This window comes from Giraffa tippelskirchi, chromosome 1 (genome assembly GCF_054371585.1).
Source record: "Giraffa tippelskirchi isolate mGirTip1 chromosome 1, T2T-mGirTip1v1.2.pri, whole genome shotgun sequence".
NCBI lineage: Eukaryota > Metazoa > Chordata > Mammalia > Artiodactyla > Giraffidae > Giraffa > Giraffa tippelskirchi.
The window spans coordinates 157,126,420-157,141,065 of NC_137275.1; the positions used below are offsets into that span (position 1 = coordinate 157,126,420).

Below are 14,646 nucleotides of genomic sequence, written 5' to 3' on the forward strand. Positions count from 1 at the left end.
CTTATGAAAAAAAAAAACAACCAGAAACTGAAAGTGGTACATGCTGTGTTGGGAGTGTCCAGTTCATGCAAACGAGTAATGCAGGACTCTAACCTTTACTCAAAGAAAAGGATTTACCCTACAACAAAAGATAAGCAAATGAATGTATATTTATGCTTTAAGTAGAAATAAAATAATAGCTGTATCTTTATTCCTGATTTACATCCTTAACTAAAATAAAAACTTAGTAACTTTTGGGGGAAAAAAAAATCACTCTGTGCCTTTATAATACAGGCATAAAAATCAAGCAAGGTCAAAACCTGTCAAAGTCTCTCCTTCCATAGTGCCAAGCCCTCCATCCCTGACTTAGGAAAAAGTCCTATCAATGAGGAAACTTAACTTGAATTAAAGAAAAACACAAAGCTCTGTGGGTTTATTCTCATACTTATTCTCTCAACACTATTTCTTTAACTTCTGCTTTAGAGGTAATTCCAAATTTACAGGAAGAGGTGGGGAGTGTGAAAGTCCTGTATACACTTAAGTCAGATTCATCAAATCAGCATTTTACCCTGTTTGCTTTATAAATTTATGTTCTCTTTGTCTCCACACACTCACAAATATATGTTATTTTTTCTGAATCATTTGAAAGTAATCTACATACATCATGACTCTTTACACCTTAAAACTTCAGTGTGCGTTTCCTAAGAATCGAAGTCTTCTCTTACACACAGATACAACAGTTCTCAACTTCAATAAGTTTAACATAGATATAATATTTACGTCTAATTTCTATGTTCCAATTTTGTCAAGTGACCCAAAAACATCCCTTACAGCATTTTTCCCCCTCCAGTACGGAATTCAGTCTAGGATTAGGTATTGCGTGTAGCTGTCATGCTTCTTTAGTATCCCTAAAACTGGAATATTTCCAGAGTCTGTCTTTGTCTTCAATGACATTGTCATTTTTGAAGAGTACAGTCACTTCATTTTATATTTAAACACTTGAACATGTTTTAAATACATTTCTCATTTTGGTGTATTTTTTCTTTTGTTGCTGGTAAATAAAAATGCCATTAACTTTTTTGGGGGGTCATTAAATTTTTTTATTTACTTTTAATTGAAGGATAATTGCTTTACAGTACTGTGTTGGTTTCCGCCAAACATCAACATGAATCAGCCATAGACATACAATGGCCCCTCCCTCTTGAACCTTCCTCCAACCTCTCTCCCCATCCCACCCCTCTAGCTTGTTATCTGAGCCCCAGTTTGTGTTATTAACTTTTTAATGATTTCACATGACTACCTTGCCAATAATCTCATTTCCAAAAATGTGCCTATAGATTAATGATTCTATATAGATCATGTGAAAATTATCTGAGAATAGTTGTTTTTTCCTTGTTTCCGTCACAATACTTATTCCTTTTATTTCTCTTGACTCTAGTGCTAAAGAGGAGTGGCAGTAAAATGTCTTATTATAAAGGGAATGCTTCTAACCATTACACTTCAGAATAATGTTTACTATGTATAGGTACCCTTTAATGGGTTAGAAAAATTCTGTTCTATCACTTTCTCTAGTTGTTTTTTTTTTCTCTAATTTTATCTGGGTGGGGCTCATTTGCTTTTAAAAGAATTCTATCAAATGCTTTTTCTACATCTATTATGATGGGTTTTCTCCTTTATTTATGATTGAGATTAATATTTTAATGTTGAGTCAACCTGTATTTCTGGAATGCACCTGATTTAATGATGAAGTATTGTCAGAATGGCACACTGTGGAATTATTTATGTTAATAATATATTTAATATTATCTATCTTCATAAGTGAGGCTAGTAATTTTCCTTATTCAAACTGTCCCTGTTTGGGTGCTGGTAGGAAGACCTGTTAGCCTGAAAAAATGAGTTGGGATGTGCTCCTGAAAGAGAGAAACTATGAGTTTGTGAGGGCTGAAATTAAGTATTATTTAAATACTTTGTAGAACTAGCTTGAAAAGCCATCTGAACCTGATATTTCTTTGTGGTAAGACATATAACTACAGAATAAAAACTCTTAAATGGTATATTCCTATAACTTGAATCTATTTCATCATTTATATTTTTCTGGAAAACTGTGCATTCGAATGTATTAGCAGAAGTTTTTACTGGACTCATCCATAGTTTAGTATTCTTCTCAGTCCTAACACTGTTTTTGTCCATTTTTTTCCCAAGATGAGGATCCCATCACTCTCAAAATACATCACACATGACTAAAAAGTAGTTAAGAACCACTGGACAAGATCGTGGCCACACAATTGGACTGAGCTGTGGTTCCATCTATACCCAGAGGTATAAGCACTTCATCTTTGTTAATATTTAGCCTTGGTAACCCTTAAACTTAGGAAATTAAACAAGTTCAGTGTCCCTAAACACTACTGGGCAGTAGTTCTGAGAAATGAAAGTGTTCTGATTTTTCATAAAGTTACACTTTTTATTCTTGAAGAACGTTTTTTTTGCTTTGCTGGTGTTTTTGAACAGTAATTTATAGCAAGTTTTCTTTGATAATTTTTATTTTAAAAAATTAAAAGGTGACAAGCCTACGTCAGTCCAACTTATTTTTCAAATCTGGGGATCAATAAACTAATGATCTCTATGATTCTTCATGAGCCCAGTGTTATCTGTGAGAGAGGGAAAAGAGAGGATGGAGGGATGGAAAGGATTGCTCATTTACATTAATAAAAATTGAGTAGCTTCCTCAAGTTGAAGTTCTTATATACCTTCCTGATTTCTAAGCTTTTACCTCTGCAAGAGTCCCACCTTTCCACCTAGATGAATGAAACTTTCAAAGACAAACATTCTTAACAAACCATTCTCTCAGTAAAAATGGCTTCCAAATGGAAGTCATTCAATTGGAATTGGAAATTAAATTGGCAAACCACTTTAATTTCCAATTCTTTAGTTTTACATTTAAGTAATCTCATTATTTTCCTCTAAAACACTCAGATTTTCAGACTTTTCTAACTATCCCTCCTAAATCATTCATTTATTCATTCAAAAGACAACTCTTTCTGTAGCTAAATAAGATTAGTCAAAGAATTTGCCTGCTTAAATTATTTAACTTCAAGGACCTGGAGATAATGAGGAAGGAAGAAAAAACTTTATGTTAGATAGGTAAAATAAGAGAGCAGTCTCAAAAATGCAAAACACAAGCACTGACTACTGAAAGAACCATACCCACTATAGAAAAGTTAATGGAGGCAGAACACAAAGTCATCTTAAGATTCCTCTCAGCAATGCCCAAATATGTGACAAGCAGAAGACTCTGCATTGTTAACAGCAGAGGCAGCTAACATACAAGAATTTTCTAGTTATGAGAAGTATACACGTATTAATACCCTTTAATCTCGTAAGAAATTTTGACATAAATGTATCATGACAAGGGAAAAGAAAGTTTACAAACAGCAGTAATTCAAAGTAAGAAATCTGTTTATCTAGGAAGTAGTTAGCAGTGTTTCATAAAAGCCAGCAGTTTCTTATACTGCAGTGCAGGAAAGTGGCACGTCAGATCTTATGATTCAATTTGTCAAAGGTACAGAGAAGACAAAGAAAAGAAAAAAAAATCAGTAGATATATTTACTAAATACTCTTTTGGAAGAAAGCAAAAAATTAAATTCTTTCAATGGGAAAGTACATGATAAACTGATCACAAGACAAAGATTGTAGCATTAAATTTATCTTAAGAATTTAGAAAACATTAATTTTAAGTAACCAATGTTTTCTTTACTGTTAGACTCTCCTTCCAAACCTATTTTTAATTTGAAGCCAAGGTAATCTCTAATCGGCATATCAATAAAACCTTTAAACATGGAATGAAAGTGCTTTAAAATTTCTAAGGAGAAAAATCATTTTTAAAACATGGAAACTTAACCTTCTATCTGATTATGAGAGATTTGTGACTGTCATGAAAAAGGCTAAACAGAAATTCTGAGCAATTTTCAATACATACAAATTAAGCGAAAAATCTTAATTCTCTGTTAATTCCAATTTTTAGGAAAATTACACTAAAATTTGGGTCCTGACAAACCCCCCAAATTATGCGATCAATGCCAACCAATATTTCTGCTTGAAAGGGGAAAAAAGGATTGTTCTCCTATGAGTAAGAAGAATTTAGAAACTTGATGTACTTTCTAAATCCCTTTTATTATGCAGCAGGGTGACAAGGATTGACAAGCATAATTGTCTAAGAGATTTCAATAGTTTCCAAAATTTGTATTTCATGTAATTGTGAGTTCTGACTAAAAGCTGACTGGGCTTGGATTGTCTTCCTCAGGGAACTTAGGAGGAGGGGCCACTTGAGAGGAAGGGCCAGAGGTGCCCAGGACCCACACACCTGCTGTGGCTTCTTGGCGCCCTCTGCAGGCCAGAGGGTCAGCCAGCCCCTCGCCACCCTCCACAATGCCCCAGCCCAGATCCCACAGCCTGGTAGACACACAGGGTGAAACACAAGTTGCTGCCAACTCTACATTGAAGCCCGAGTAATCTTTACATCTGAGATTGCCTATGAAAAGAACTCATCGGAGGCCATGTAAATTACTCTTACGTTCTTAGTTTCAAATATTAAAATGAAAGTCAAATTTTAAACTATTGTGAGAACATATCTATATGCAAACTTTTGAAAATATATTCATATGCAAACTTCGAAATTATAGTCTGTAAGATTCACAATCGCATAAGCCACACGCAATATCAGCTATACCAGGGGTGGGAGGAGGAACAGTTTGGAAAACATAAGAAATCCGATGGTCCTTGCTTGCTTCATTTGTTAATGAGCGAAAGAAACACTACTGTAAAGAGTTATGGCAATCTGCACATTTCGGAGCAACTCCCATCCGAAAGATCAAGCTCTAGGGAGAAGATTTTGCTAGATCTTCATCCTATACGCCAGGTTTGGCACAGTACCTTGCCCAGATATTTATCATTTATTCTCTTAATCTTGATACCAGTACAGGGCTGCCTTGACATGCGACTGCATCTAAAAATATTTCCCATGTGTCTTAGGTGAGTTTAATTTTCAAGATAACAAATCTTTAGATTATAATAGACACAATCATGATACAGCACAAAGAAAAAAATCATAATCTGCTACCCAATGCTTCTTACTGATTATAAAATATGGTTTAATAAATAAATAAGGCCAAACCTTCATTAATGTTCACAAAAAAAGAACTTCAGCTGGGCCACCTTTGGTTGTTGGACTCACAATTTTTGTTGTTTAACAGCAAAACAAATGTCTCCATGTGCCCAGTCTTTCTCCATTTGCCTGGTCTTTCAGGGGAGGCACAGTCTATCTGCTTCTCGACAGTATGATACTGAGAACTATGCTCACTGACAACTCTTTAAATACCACTGTCTTATTAAAATGAACCTTTAAAATGAAAAATCAAAAATACTGTGCTTTTTACACACAGTAACTCATTTCCATTCTTTAAAGTTTTCTGTGAAATTGTGAGACTAAGGCTCAGAAATAGAAATCCCTATCCTAAAACCCAACAGCAAATAGGTACAATGATTGCACATTTAGTATACACCAGACTCAGACCTGAAACATAACTGACTTCTTTACTCAGTTCTTCTGCTATGACAAAAACAAACAAACAAACAAAGCCCACTAAATTAAGAATAAATCTGCAACACCAAGCCCAGATGGTTTCACAGAATTATGCTCAATTTTTAAGAAACATAACCCAATGTTACTTAAACTGTTCCTGATCATAATGTGAGGGGTGGGGGGTGGGGGGGGGTCAAGCTTTAAAATCCTTAAGACACAAGGCTAAAATGGGTAAATTTGTTGTTCAATGGCTAAGTCATGTCCGACTCTTTGCCACTGCATGGGCTGCAACACGCCAGACTTCCCTGTCCTTCACTATCTCCCAGAGTTTGCTCAAACTCATGTCCATAGAGTTGGGGATGCCATCCAACCCTCTCATCCTCTGCCGCCCTCTTCTCCTTTTGCCTTCCATCTTTCCCAGCACCAGGGTCTTTCCCAATGAGTCAGTTCTTCTCATCAGGTGGCCAAAGGGTTGGATATTCAGCTTCAGCATCAGTTCTTCCAATGAATATTCAGGGTTGATTTCCTTTAGGACTAACTGGTTTGATCTCCTTGAAGTCCAAGGGACTCTCAAGAGCCTTCTCCAGCAACAAAATTCAAAAGCATCAATTCTTTCACAAGAGAAGCCACCACAATGAGAACCCTGAACACCTCAGTCAGAGAGTAGCCCTCACTTGTCAAAACTAGAGAAAAGTCCGAGCAGCAACAAAGACCCAGTGCAGCCATAAATAAAGAAATAAAATTAATTTTTAAAAATATCACATAAAATCTGACTCTTTTATATATATATATACATATTATAAAGCTATGACAATTAAAACATTGATGTGGGACTTCCCTGGTGGTCCAGTGGTTAAGAATCTGCCTTGTAATGAAGGGGACACAAGTTCAATCCCTGCTCCGGAAACTAAGATCCCAAATGCCAAAGGGTAACTAAGCCTGCGAGCCACATCTAGAGTCCATGCGCCACAAGGAAAGATCCTACATGATGCAACTAAGACCCAACACAGTCAAATAAATAAGTTTTTTTCAAAAAAAACTGAGGTAATGGTACATAAATAGATCACTGTATAAGAACCTAAATGACTTTCAATACTGCACTGGTTAAATAAATTATCATACATACATACAATGCAATATTGTGTAATCATTTTAAAAAAGAAGCTCTGTACATATTCATAGAAGGAGAAAAGGTGGAAGTAGTGACAGATTCCCTCTTCTTGGGCTCTAAAATCACCACAGATAGTGACTGCAGCCATGAATCAGAAGACGATTGCTTCTCAGCAGGAAAGCTATGACAAACCTAGACAGTGTGTTGAAAAGCAGAAACATTACTCTGCCAACAAAGGTCCACATAGTCAAGGCTGTGGTCTTCCCAGTGGTCACATACATTTGTGAGAGCTGGATCATAAAGAAGACAGAACGCCAAAGAATTGATGCCCTCAAACTGTGGAGCTAGAGAAGACTCCTAAGAGTCCCTTGGACAGCAAGGAGATTGAACCAGTAAATCTTAAAGGAAATCAACACTGAATACTCTCACTGGAAGGACTGATGCTGAAGCTGAAGCTCCAGTATTTTGGTCATCTGATGCCAACAGCCGACTCACTGGAAAAGTTCCTGATGCTGGGCAAGACTGAGGGCAGAAGGACAAGAGGGCGTCAGAGGATGAGATGGCTGGATGGCATCACCAATGCAATGGACATGAACTTGGGCAAACTTCAGGCAATGGTGAGGAACAGGGAGGCCTGGTGTGCTAGAGTCCATGGAGTCCCAAAGAGTCGGACATGACTAGGCAACTGAACAATAACATATATATTCATGTTTTTAAAATCTCTTCCAAGGGGATGAACAGGGGAAATAAGATGAAAATAGTCAAAAGGTACAAGTTTTCAGCTACAAGATAAATAAGTACTAGGGATATTACATACAACATGATAAAGATAATCAACACTGATATACATTATACAAGAAAGTTGATAAGGGAGTAAATCCTAAGAGTCTCACCACAGGGAAAATTCTTTTTCTATTTCTTTAATGTTGTATTAATATGAAATGACAGATGTTCATTAAACTTATAGCTGTAATTGTTTCATGATGTATGTTAAGTCAAATCATTATGCTGTACACCTTAAATTTATACAGTGCTGTATGTCAATCATATCTTAATAAACCTAGGTGGGAGGGGATGGTCACATCCAAGGTACACAGTTAAATGAAAAGAAAAATATTCAAAACAATAAGTATAGATACTACCATTTGTATTAAAAGATATACATATGCATATATGCTTCTATTATTTAGTTGCTAAGTTGTGTCTGACTCTCTGAAACCCCATGGACTGTAACCCACCTGATCCTCTGTCCATGGGATTTCCCAGGCAAGAATACTGTAGCAGGTTGCCAAGCCCTCCTCCAGGGGATGTTCCTGACCCAGGGATCGAACCTGCATCTCCTTCATCTTCTGCACTGCAGGTAGATCCTTCACCTACTGAGCCGCCTGGGAAGACCCATATGGTTGTATAGAATATCTTATAAATAATATATAGACTATGTCTAAAAAGCCCTAAAAGAAACAGTTTTAACGGTGGTTAACCAATAAAAAGAAACTGCCTATCTGATGGCCAAAGATGAGAATATGTACATTTTACCCATTTATACCTTAATTTTATACGCTGTTGTATATCTTACATTGCATTATTATTCAAATAATAAATATTTCTTAACACATATGAATATAATTTTTTAAATAAAAAACAAATAAAGTTATCAAAAAGACATGAAAAATTAATTTCCCTATCTCAGAGCCTGATTCTTCCTGCTAAATGAGAGCTGGCTGAATATTGTAGACTGAGAGTTCTCAGTAAAGTGGCCAAATTTTAGATAAGGCTTGCTTTTGAAAATTAAATAAAAGCAAAATGAATGAGATATGCTACCAGCAGGGGGAAAAAACTAAGCCTCAACAGTACCAGTCAAAGGGATGCCTGTGACCATGCTGAGTACTTGATGGACTTCTTAAACAGAATCAAAGCAACGAGACTGACATCCAATCAGAGAAACAAAGGGATGTCCTCAAGACTAGAAGTTAAATGTCTAGTGGAAAAAAAGACTTAAAAGATGGAGATAAAATGAGAGCCAAAGTGAAGGAATTTGCTTTCTTGTTTAACCTCCTTCAACAGGAAAAAAGGACCTGCAGGAAGAATGTTCTGATGAACAGAAGTGAGTACTACTAAGGGTCAAGAGAAGCCCAGCAGATAGAAAATACCCCATCCAGATGATGCCTCCTTGCCACATCCACCTTCAGGACCTGCCTGTCATCAAATAATGTGTTTCCCACAGGCCAGACTTTCTAGAAAGAGCCCTGAAGAACAAAGAACATGTATACTTTGGGTTTGAGTTCTGGTTCTTGTGAGTTTGATAAGGGAGTGACACTGAGGACTTTAGTCCTCCAATGCCTGACATACTCTGGATCACTGGGAAAAGTTCAGATTCCTGAACCTGCAATGCTGAAAATGAGAACAGGAATATGAAATCCCCCAAAAGTGCTGTCACAGCATAGAGCTCAGTTAAAATATCCCTGTGCTTGGCACTTAGGTTATTTCCAATATGTAGTTAGCAAAACAGAGTGGAGACCAACATTTCATGGTGGGGCTAAACAGCACCAAGCCTTTTCCACACAGTTTTGAAAAGTGAGCAAATGAGAATCACAGCCCTAGGAATCAGCACTAGTGGTACGCTGAATGAGACACCAGTGCCCAGCCAGTCTCCTTAATTCATACATTCACACTTACTTACTGGTTTGCCTTGATCCCTGTGTTTTCATTTCTGGAATCTTTTTTTGTTGGTTTGTGAGAAATTCAGAAAACAAAAGTGATGAGTGGCCACCCTTAAAACATACCTCTAATGAGCTCAGGGAAGCAGGGTGAAAGGGTGCTGGCTATTAGCGGCCCAGGAAAACTTGGAAGAGAAGACCTAAGTAAGTCAGGTGTAGATTGTTCTCAATCTGACCTTAAGCAACCCTCCTCTGATAATGAGGGAGGCCAGAACTTCTAAGAAAAACTAGCTTTCGGCAATAGCTAATTTTAAATGTGCAGAGGGGGTTGGGAGGTAGTATTTAAAGCTATACTTCATCAGACAAGACTGAGAAAATACTTAATTGTGTTTCAAAGGTGGGGAGGGGCTAATGAAAATGAAGCATTTCCCTAGGATTGCCTTAAACTTCTGCTATTCAAACTGCAGTCTGCAGGCCTACCTGGGCTAGTAGATGATATCGATCAGTATTTTTATAACATGTGAAACAGAACAACAGAAAATATCAGAGTACAGTACAGGTGGCAAAGTACTGTTCTGTGAAATTTTTGTTTCAGTTTTACACATGGAGAGGGGGTCAGGATGGGTAAAATGTATTTCCTACCGTGTGCCTGATTTTAATTTCCTGAATTTTGTCATATATGTAAATGCCATTAATTTGTATAACAAAGGTTTACTGAGCACCTGTACTATAATGCCTGTGAGACAACAAAGTGGTGGTGTGATACAAGTGAAATAAAAATACCTGGTCTCTGCCCTTGTAGAATTCCTTCAATTTAGAAACAAATTATCAAATAATTACATAAATATAAAATTATATACTGTTAAACGTTATGGAAAGAAAAAGTCAAGTAAATTAAGATTGGTTGTCATTAGGGAAACTGATTTAGATTGAGGAAGAGGTAGGGTGACTGATGAGGACTGTCTGAGAAACTGCACTCAAGCAGACCAGAAAGATGTACTTGGAAAGGAAGTGGGCAGGAAAAATCTGCCTGGCAGAAAATGGCACTAGCAGGGACTTCCCTGGTGGTGCAGCAGATAAGAATCTGCCTTGCAATGCAAGAGACATCAGTTCAATCTCTAGTCTGGAAAGATCCCACATGCTGCAGGGCAACTAAGACTGCACCAGGACTACTGAAACCCACGTGCCTATAGCCTGTGCTCTACAACGAGAAGCTACCCCAATGAGAAGCCCACACAACCACATTGAAGAGGAGCTCCAACTCTCTGCAACTAGAGAAAGCCCACATGCGGCAGCAAACACTCACCACAGCCAAATTGATTAATTAATTAAATCTTTAAGAAAAAGGCACTTTCAGCAAGGGTCTGTATAGATTGGGGAAATGAAAAGCTAGTGGGTAGAAAGGCAGAACTGTCTAAATAAGGCTTAGGGAGGAGCTTGGAGTAGGAAGAGATAATACAGGAATTTTAAATGTCCTGAGGGCCATTAGAATGATACAATTTGCATTTTAAAAGATTACTGAGTAGAGACGAGATATCAAGAGAGCTGGAGTGAATACAGAAATGGTACCAGTTAGACCCTAGAATACTGATCTAAGCAGAAGTGACAAGGTTTGGTGATGGTACAAAAGCAAGGATTGAGGAAAAAAAAAAAGCAAAGAGTAAGCCATGAGGTGTCTGGGATAACTCTCAGGTTTCCCAAGTTACTGCTAAAATATGGTGGGAAGGATGAAAAACTCAGAGGAGCAGAGCTGAGAGAAAAGATCACTGATCACAGTTTGGCCTGTTATCGTTAACAAGTAGAGATGCCACATTAATAACTAAAACTGGACTGAAATATAAAAAAATGAAGTCATCACCAAAAGGGATTTGAGGATACATTATTCTGCTCCTTATTTTCCCACAGTAACTTATAATACAAACTAGAAGAATCTAGAATATATTTTACTTTAAAGACTCACGAAATAGACTCACAGCCTTAGAAAACAAACTTATAAAGGTGAAAAGGGGAGGTGGGGGGGAGTGGATTAAGAGGTTAGGATGAACATACACGCACTATTATACATCAACTAGATAATCAACAAGGACTTAAAGGCCTCCCAGGTGGCAAGGTGGTAAACAATCTGCCTGCCAATTCAGAAGATATAAGAGACATGGGTTCGATCCCTGGGTCAGGAAGTTCCGCAGGAGTAGGAAACAAAACCCACTCCAGTATTCTTGACGGGAGAATTCCATGGACAGAGGGGCCTGGTGGGCTACAGTCCACGGAGTTGCAAAGAGTCGGACACGACTGAGCACATACGAATATGACTGTATAGCACAGAGAACTCTACTCAACAGTCTGTAATAACCTACAAGTGAAAATAATCTGAAAAAGAATAAATATATATAACTGAATCACTTTGCTGTACACCTGAAACTAGCACAACATTGTAAATCAACTATTTATTGTTGTTCGCAGTCAATAAGTCGTGTCCAACTCTTTGTGACCCCATGGACTCCAAGCAGCCAGGCCCCGTCCCTCACTATTCTCCTAGAGTTTGCCCAAGGTTCATCCAATGTAAAGTAAAAATTAAATTAAAAAAAATTATAAAGTTTCTGTGGAAGAGCAATTCATAAAAACCACAGTAGCTGAAGCCACTGTGTATCTGAAAATATAGAACAACAATGTAACTAAAGAGTCACATCCAAAATAATCCTCTGTCATGAATTAGTAAGGAATCATTTGTCTACTGTGTTTACAATATGCCCATTATCTAACACAGTGCATGGCACATAATACATGTTATCTATTGAAGACAAGTACCCACTCCTAGGCAAAATAAACCATTCAGCAAAAATAAGGCAAATGGCACAAACAATAAGCAATTCTGCAAAGAAAAACTACTATGAAATATACAAATGTATAATTAAGAGCATTTCTCAGGGGAAAAAAGGGAAATGAGTTATTTAACACAAACTTAGCTCTCATATTCAAACAGATGCTAGATTATGTTCATAAAAATCAGTTTAATTTCAATCTTCTAGGGAAGATCATCCCCAGGCAACCTCACCAATCCCTAAATGTCCCTAGATACATAAGGAATCAAAATGTAATAAAAGCTCTATGTTGAAAAGCTATAGTAAAATCTCATTGAGGTTATCAAAAAAAAGTTAAAATGGCAATTACTGATGATTTTTCTTTTTCCTCTAAAGTCTAATAATAAACATGGTTTATTAGACAACAGATTTTCTTAAAAACATGGATTTGTTTTTCTCTGTTCATAAAGGTGCTATTGATACACAGGAGAAAAATCCAAAGATGCACATGTACACAAAGAAGACAAATTAACCATACTCCCATTGCCCAGAAGTAACCACTTTCAATATATCACATGCAACATTTTCTGTACATGCATGGGGATAGAAAGTAAAAAGTGATACACAACTAATGGTGTGATTGTTTAACTCTATAAATGAGATTACAGAACACCACTATGACTGGTAAGGGATTGAAGAAAGACTGAAAGTGATAACTGAGCTGAGCTATCTGAAGGATAAGATGCAATTAAGAAGACAAAGAACACAGGCTGTTACAGCAGCAGTGGAAGCAGAGGGAACATGAGCCCCAACCAGCCAAGGAATTGTGAAGAGGGAGGAGACTGGCTGGGCAAAGCCTGATGAGAGCTGAGAGAACTTGATCCTCGGGGAAAGAACATGTGAGGCCACTGAAAGAGAAGCAAAGAAGATAGACTTTTCAAAGTGACTGTCACAATCACTCAGGTAGGGAAAGGATTAGGCCCTCCAAGTGTGGACTTAGAGGACCAGCATCTTCTCCCAAAGGGTATAAAGGGTAGGGACACGGGGGAATCTTGGGGAGTGGAGAGGCGGGTGAAGCTGCAGAGAGAAAAAGATAATAATCCAATATTTTAAATTTATCCTTTAGGCTCCATAAAACCTTCTGGATTGGTAAAGATAAAGAAAACACAGTGACTTTAACTATCTCACAGCTCCCAAGAAACTCACATAGAAATGAAAAAGGGTTGGGTCTGTAGAAAAGAAAAGAAATGAAGGTAGGGAGCGAAGCATTAAATATTCATATTACCAAAAAAAAAAGAAAATACAAACTTTAAAAGATTGAAAGCCCTGCATCAGACACTGAGTTTAAAGAGCATGGAATACACATATTTTTATCATATCCCTAATAAACATACAATAAACATATCAGTATCAAGGAAATAATCATTATGACTATTACATACTAAAAAACACTGGGCTAACAGAAAGGGGCGATCTTAATAACATCCACACAAGAAAAACATAGCACTAAACTCAGGACAATGCCACACACAGAGAATTCTGCCTATAAGAAGTGGTCTTTCCTTGGTAGAACAGGAAAGAGTCAAAATAGGACCCTCAAAGGCTTGGAGAAAGCATCTCTCAATACTGCTATCCCTACTTGCTCATTCATTCATTCAAGAGAAAATATTTAGTCCAGCAATTCCACTACTAGCTATATACCCAAGAGTAAAATAACAAAATTTTTAAAAAATGCATCCATACAAAAACCAGTTCGTGGATGTTCACAGCATTATTTATAACAGACAAAATGTAGAAACAACCCAAATGTCCATCAACCAATGAACAGAGAAAATGTAACATATCTATACAATGGAATATTAGCCATAAAAATGAATAAAGTATTGAAACATGCTATAACATGGATGAACTTTGAAAATATTAGGCTAAGCTAAAAAAATCTACCCACAAAAGACCAAGTATTATATGCTAACATTTATATGTAAAATCCACAATAGGCAAGTCGTTGAGACACAAAGCAGACAAGTCACTGCCTAGGGGCTGGGGTGGAGACTAACAATAACTGCTAATTGGCAAATGAATTCTGAGGTGATAAAGAAAAAAAGGTCTAAAATGGACTGTGCTGATGGTTGCTCGATTCTATGCATATACTAAAAACCATGGGGAAAAAATCCACTTTTAAATAGGTGCATTTCATAGTATGTGAATTATATCTCAATAAAGCTTTTATTAAGAAAGAGGGTATCTGGAGCACCTGGGGCACAATGGCAAACTGCTGGAAACAGAACAAAGAAAATACATTCAATCACTCACAAAACCTGTGCTCAGACTATAACTTTCTACTAGAGTAGAAAAGTCAGTCAACAAGCAATTAGACAACAATGAGAAAAGCAAAGAATTCAGGCTGTGCCCCAGGGACACTTAAGCAACTCCTGGGTGATTAAGATGTCAAGAAGAGAACTCAATATACCAGATTTTCGTCCTTAAATAAAAAATTTAAGTTTAAGAAATTTTAAAATTAAG

General features: G+C 37.0%; 1 protein-coding gene across 23 annotated transcripts in view; it reads right to left on the reverse strand.

Annotated features, from left to right (window-relative positions):
• The window catches only part of KDM4C (lysine demethylase 4C), a 435,647-nt gene that overhangs the window by 419,277 nt on the left and 1,724 nt on the right, over positions 1 to 14,646 (reverse strand). The window lies entirely within an intron of this gene.